The 7,354-nt window shown below is 41.7% G+C and overlaps 1 pseudogene; it reads left to right on the top strand.

The window, feature by feature from the left end:
• The first annotated feature begins 1,545 nt into the window (after positions 1–1,545).
• LOC150058343 (golgin subfamily A member 7 pseudogene) lies at positions 1,546–2,380 on the top strand (annotated as a pseudogene).
• Positions 2,381–7,354: the final 4,974 nt, after the last annotated feature.

Here is a 7,354-nt window from a genome sequence, read left to right on the forward strand (position 1 = left end):
AGACTTGAACAAAGAGTTCTTTTGATTTGTGTATCTTTATCCACTACAATTTCCTCCTTCATGCTAGTTGATTCTTGGCCAAGAATCATGTAATTTCAGATTGTGTAAGATTAGCCAACATAGAAATTTCTCCAGACTAAAGAATATTGAAACATAGGGGAAGGATAATAGCAGGTACTTACAAAGGGCTCTTGTTAAAAAGCACCAACTCCTTCTGTGGGCTCATGTGTTAGGTAAAGCAGAGTTGAAAGCTTGGTACGCTGGCCTCTATTTTCCAACTGTTTCTCTTGCTCTGAGTTGTCTTCCCCTCCCCTGCCAACTCCCACAACCACAATAAGAGGCTGAAACTAATGGAAGGCAAGGAACAGTAGAGTCTCTATAGGACAACCTTTCCCCAGTAAGGACCATTACATTTAATGAGGTGGCTGAGTGCTTTACCAATGGGGAGCTAAGACTTGTTTACCACTTAGTTTCAATTTTTCTAAGAAATAAAAACAGTTTTAAATGACCAGAACATTTAATAATGAATAGCATTATATATTTTTTCTTTTACCAGTCTTGGGGCTTGAACTCAGGGCCAGAGCACTGTTCTTGGGCTTTTCTCAAAGCGAGTGCTCTATCCCTTGAGCCACAGTATCACTTCTGGCTTTTTCTGTGTATGTGGTTCGGAGGAAGCAAACCCAGGGCTTCATACATGCTAGGCAGGCACTCTACTACTAGGCCACGCTCCTGGCCCCAGAATTAACAAATTTTACATCCCAGCCATCAACCTTCTATCCTAACATTAAAATTGTAGTAAGTTTCTATCTTAACATCATTTCCTCACAGGTTTTCCTCTGCCTGCTTCTTAAATTCTGTGTTACATATTAGTATTCATTATTTGGTTAATCTCTCTTAGCCGGAGGATTTTTGTTAATGAAATAGGACGTAAATATTTATTCTGCCTATGCTACATGGGTCTGTAAATATGGAAAGAGCTCTGAGAATGAGTTTTCTGTTTTTGTTTTTGTTTATGTCAATTGTGGGGCTTGAACTTTGGCCCTGGGCGCTGTCCCTGAGCTCTTAAGCTCAAGGCTACTGCCCTACCACTTCCAGTTTTCTGGCGGTTAATTGGAAATAAGAGTCTCACATACTTTAGTGCCCAGGCTGGCTTTGAACGTGATCCTTAAATCTCAGCCTCCTGAGTAGCTAGGATTACAGGTGTGAGCCACAGCACCCAGTGAGAATTATTTTATAAGCATAAAATTCAGGGCTGTGAACCTCGGGGACAGGGTCAGGAAGGTGACCTAGTGGTAGAGTGCTTGCCTAGCATGCACCAAGACCCAGGTTCAATTTCTTGGTATCACATACATAGGAAAATCCAGAAGTGGTGCTGTGACTCAAGTGGTAGAGCACTATCCTTGAGAAAGCCCAAGGACTGGCAAAAAAAAAAAAAAAATCTCAAAAACAGTGCCCAGGCCCTGAGTTCAAGGCCCAGGACTGGCAATAAATAAATAAAATTCAGGAACGATAAAGGCTAGGAGATATCTCCATTATGAGGTAAACATGGGTACAAACGTCCTTTCCAGTAAAAGGGCAAGGTATGCCTGGGCAAAGAGCTGCGATGAGGACCAAATGCATCTCGAACACCAAAGACGCCATCTGCCACTGCCATCTTGGCTTTGGTCTCTTATTTTGGGGCTAGAAGTGCAAGGGCAAGAAATGGTTTCCGGGGACCGGACCTGCATGTTCGGGGGCGCGGGGTAGTTTAAGCCACCCTGCAGCAGCATGGGTGAAAGGGAGAGGCGGGAAGCAGGGCTTGGGCTTCTTCGGGCGCTGGGAGGGTCCTGGGGGCTGGCGGGCCAGTCCGCGGCCAGGCCGGGGATCTGACCATGGTCTGGCCGGGGATCTGATCATGGTGCCCCTCCTTTCCGAACTTGCAGGGCGGCGGGTCCTGTCCTGGCCATGAGGCCGCAGGTCTTCATTCAGCGAGACTACAGCAGTGGCACGCGCTGCCAGTTCCAGACCAAGTTCCCCGCCGAGTTGGAGAACCGGATTGATAGGCAGCAGTTTGAGGAAACTGTTAGAACTCTAACCTTTATGCAGAAGCAGAGAAGCTTGGGGGCCAGTCATGTCTTGAAGGCTGTTTGGCTTGTTTAACAGCATATACCATCTTCTGGTGCATGGAAACCCATTATGAGAAGGTTCTGAAGAAAGTCTCCAAATATATTCAAGAGCAGAATGAGAAGATATATGCTCCCCAAGGCCTCCTTCTGACAGACCCCATTGAGAGAGGACTTCGAGTTCTTAGATTGAAATTACCATTTATGAAGACAGAGGTTTGAGCAGTGGAAGATAAGCCATAAATTAAAGATCCCACCTCCAGCTGGAACCCTCATCTGTCCACAGTGTCCCTACCTCCTCTCCAGAGCATCATTCCTTTGTATCTGCTGCCAGAGCCATGGTGCCATTACGCCAAGGACTAACTTTCTAAAATTCCACACCTGAAGTGACTTCTAGTCACTCGGCATCACTTTGTGTCTCCAAATTGTGTAGGACTCTGCAATCTTTTGATTAGCTTCTGAGAAAATACAATGGAGCATTTCACTTTGTAAATTCATAGTCATTTAATAACGCATGCAGTTTGAGGGCCTGATGCAAAGTTCATTTCTTACCTTCTACCGGGTAAGAAATTGTCATTGGTTCTCTCCATTCCTTGAGCCAGTTTCTCTGGTAGCTTTAAATTTCAAGAAGTTGTATCTTAGTCAAAATTCAGATTGATAAAAAGCTTTTCTCCAGGTGAGGTGCATATTATGTCTGTGGTTTTGCCAATGCATCTCTGAGATTTCAGCGAACTACCATTTCGGCCATAATTCAAATCTTAAGATTTATTTCTGCTGTTCAGTTTCTCAAGCTGAAGCTCAATGAAAAAAGAAAAAGTATAAGGTTGCTTGTTTTATTACAGCAATTATTGCTAATTAAATCAGTATTTAATGCAATGTTTATTCTTTTCTTTGGAGACATGGGTTGATTTACATTACCTTTGGATGTTGGGAAGATGTGGTATGTGTTGCTTGTTCATTTACACAAAGAAGTAAGCACAAGGAAGTGGATGCTCAACTGTCAAACACACAAATGTCCCTTGCTCTGTTCCTGAGTGTGTAATACAGTGTAATAAATACTTAATTATAGTTTTGTTATAAATATAACTTATGAGAAAAAGTTTGATAGGAATAATACTGTATATTGCTAATTTTTAATCTGTTCACAAGCTTTCTGATCCATATTCTCTTCATATACAGTATTCAGTACACAGAAACTTTAGGTTTGGTTCAAGTAAAGTGAGCTAAGTGACTTCCGTGTGAGACTCTCAAGTCTTCAATCAAGATTTCTAGTTCTTTTGTCTGTACCTTCTTAGTATTGGAGTTTATGTCCTCCATTTTTTTCAAGATTTGAGAGCATTGTATTTGGGAGAAAGTTAAGGAATATATTAGAGAATGAAGCAGTTAAAAAGTTCCAACTTTCAGAGATATTGTAGATGCTAATACTGGATTTAGTCTTACAAATTTAATTTCTGAGTCTGGTAGTGTGTTTGTCTGCCTTTTAAACCTGTTGCAATAACTTTAACTTTGCTGAAATATTAACACATTAGTAAAACTTTTCTTAAACCAAAAAAAAAAAAAAAGAAAGAAAGAAAGAAATGGTTTCCGGAACAGAACAGGACTCCATAGGACCTAATCTCAATGCTTACATGTGTAGGGAGGTAAGTGGGGACAAAAACATGAGAAGGGGTATCAATGTGTGTGAAGTAATGCTCCTTCTATCTGGCGAATATAACTGTAACCCTTCTATTAATTATAATAAAAAACTAAAAAAAGAAACAAAAGTTAGTGCCTATGAAATAGCATTGTTTAAGTCTGGTATGAGAGCCAGGCACCTGAAACTCATGACTGTAGTACTGGCTACTCAGGAGGCTGAGATCTGAGGATCATGCTTCAAAGCCAGCCTGCAGTGGAAAATCCACAAGACTCTTATCTCCAATAAACTACTCAAAAAAGCTGGAAATGGAGCTGTGGTTCAAGTGATAGAGTGCTAGGCTTGAACAAAAAAAAGCTCAAGGGATAGTACTCAGGCCTTGAATTCAAGCTCCAGCAGTGGCACAAAAAAAGAAAAAGAAAAAGTCTGGCATAAGAATGAGAAACCTGGGGGCCCGGAGTTTGGCCTAGGCCTAGTGGTAGAGTGCTTGTGTAGCATGCATGAAGACTGGGGTTCGATTCCTTGGTACCACATACATAGAAAAAGCCAGAAATGGTGCTGTGATTCAAGTGGTAGAGCTCTAGCCTTGAGAAAGCCCAAGGACAGTGCTTAGGCCCTGAGTTCAAGGCCCAGGACTGGCAAAAAAAAAAAAAAAAAAAAAAAGAATGAGAAACCTGGGCCAGGAGTATGGCCTAGTGGTAGAGAGCTTGCCTAGCATGCACAAAGCCCTTGGTTCAATTCCTTGGTATCACATATATAGCGCCCAGGCTCTGAGTTCAAGCTCTAGGACTGGCCAAAAGAGAAAGAGGGAGGGAGGGAGGGAAAGAGAGAGAGAGAGAAACTAACATTTCTAGCGAGTCACACTTTAATAATATTCTACGAAAGCACCTGTAGGTCAAATGAGGAAAATAATATATACCAAGGCATGTTTGAAATACAATTATAGGAAATGAATGTCATTTAAAGAAACCTAAGAAAGGACACAGAACGCAGAAAATACTGCCAACAAAAACACAACATTCACATTTTACTAGGTGTTCATTTCAGCCACATTAAGAGAAACTATCAGCAATGACCAAGCAGTAAACCTTTGAGATCCTCTGAGATAGGATAGGTAGACAAGGCGACCAGGAGTGTGTGTGTGTGTGTGTGTGTGTGTGTGTGTGTGTGTGTGTGTATCAATATGAATATACAGTCTTATTTTCTTTTTAAAAAATTTTATTTTATTGTTGGGGTGATGTGTAGAGGGGTTACAGTTATACTCATCAGGTAATGGGTGATTTACTTCTTGAACATTGTTACCCCTTCCCAGGTTTTTCTCCAGTTTCCCTCCCCCACCCCCTCCCACTCATCTTGTTTTCCCTTACCTTCTCATTTTCAAATGCATAAATAAATGGATATACAACATACCAAGTACCAAATATAAAATTTTAAGACAACAGGAAGTAAAGCTAAAAACTACTAAGAGCAACCAGTATTTCTTTTCTTTTCTTTTTTTTTTTTTCTGGGTCATGCGGCTTGAACTTGGCCTGGACACTGTGCCTGAGCTCTTCAGCTCAAGGTTTTTACCCTACCCTTGAGTCAAACCATTTTCTAGAGGTTAATTGGAGATAAGAGTCTCAGGTCCTTTTGTGCCTGGGCTGGCTTTGAACCTTGATCCTCAGATCTCAGCCTCCCGAACAGGTAGGTTTACAGGTGTGAATCACTGCATCCCTCTAGCAACAAGTAGTTCTTTTACCACCTTCCCTTCCTTTAGATATTAATGAGGTTGCAAAATGCATGGATGCGTAAGATGACTCAATCAGAATAGCATATCTGATAAATGGATTATACTACCAGAAAGAAATGCCTAAATGTTACTACGGCCATTATGTACATCTTTGGGCTAAAACATGCCCACTCTTGGCCATTTTTCTCCATGTTTTGATCAACAATATAACTCATCCTAGGCCCATTTTTCTTTGTTGGAATAATAACCAAACCAGGATGGTAACCACATGCAGATGGTTTCTCCTCTGGAAAGCTCCAGCTTAAAGGGCACATGCCACATACCACACCTCGTGTGTGTCAGCAATTACGCCTTATTTCCTGTTCTCCTCCTTATTTTGCTAAACAAACACCATGAAATTTCTACTTTGTGAGTTTCTCCTTTTGTGTGTAAAACTTCTTGAAATGCTTTTTGTCCTGGATTTCAAGACCCTAGGAAATTCCTGGCAGTTGGAAAGGGGACACTGGGAAGTCCCTGTTTTTCCTCATATAAAAGATTCTCCTCATTCTTCTTTTTTCTCTGGTTACATATCTCCAGTGTGCCCAAATCTCACCCTAATGTACATTGAACTCAAGAAAAGAGACATTCTGGAAGGTTTGGGTTTTTAGATTTTTTTTTTTTTGCCAGCCCTGGGGCTTGAACTCGGGGCCTAAACACTGTCCTTGGCCTTTCTCTAGGCTAGTGCTCTACCACTAGAGCCACTGCACCACTTCCAGATTTTTTCTATGTATGTGGTACTGAGGAATCAAACCCTGGTTTTCGTGCATGCTAGACAAGCACTCTACCACTAGGCCAAACTTTTGTACTGATAGTCATAGAACCTTATGCATGGCAAGAAAGTGTAGCCTCTTAGCTGGTGTCAAAAGTTTGAGCATTATGTGGAATATGAAAGCTCTTTTCTTTAAATTGTCTTTATTTAGGAGCTGCACCAAAAGGGTTAGAAGTCTATAAGTCAGGTTATAAATACAATGTTTCTTGGATAATGTCACTTCTTCCTTCATTTTCCCCTCCTGTACCCACCCACAAGTACACCAAAGCTTTTAATGTAAATATGCCAGAATAATCTCATTTCTCTCTTTTCCTTTTGCACTGAGGATTAAACCAAGTTTCTTGTGCATGGTAGGCACATACTCTACCATAAAGTTATCTTCCCAGCCCCATTATAATTATTATTTTTTTTTTGTCCAATCCTGGGCTTGAGCTCAGGGCCTGAGCACTGTCCTTGGACTTTCTCAAGGCTAGAGCTCTACCACTTGAGCCTTAGCACCACTTCCAGCTTTTTTCTATGTATGTGGTACCAAGGAATTGAACCCGGGTCTTCATGCATGCTAGGCAAGCACTCTACCACTAGGCCAAACTCCCGGCCCCCATTATGCTTATTTTTGTGTTAAAGGGGAATATGAATTAGTCCTGAAGTTACTACTATGTAGCAATTCTTCAAAGGGAGCTGAAGCTCTTCCAGGTAAGCTAAGCTCTCCAACTTAGTTTCCACTCATTCTGGAGCTAAAGTGGCTCAGGTCACTGGCAATAAACTGCTTTAGTCTATGTTCGAGTTGCCATAAGAGCAGGGTGGAGGTGAGAAGGGTGATGGGACCATTGCTTTTTATGCTTCTCAGAGAACAGAGCCAAGCATGAAACCTAGCTGGTGTAGACAATACCATTAGGCCCTGAGAAAGGAGAGTGGGTGTTGCGTGGTGGTGTAAGTGAGAAGAGACTGAGTGTTTTCTGGCCACTTAGTGGCTACTCTGGCAAAAATATCAAAGTTTTCACGCAGGCCTGGGCATTCTGTGGTGGGTGAGAATAATTGAACCGTCTTAAACAAGATCTCCAGTCCTCTTCTGTTCTACTTAA

Source organism: Megascapheus bottae, chromosome 10 (assembly GCF_031878675.1).
Source record: "Megascapheus bottae isolate mThoBot1 chromosome 10, mThoBot2.hap1, whole genome shotgun sequence".
Taxonomy (NCBI): Eukaryota; Metazoa; Chordata; class Mammalia; order Rodentia; family Geomyidae; genus Megascapheus; species Megascapheus bottae.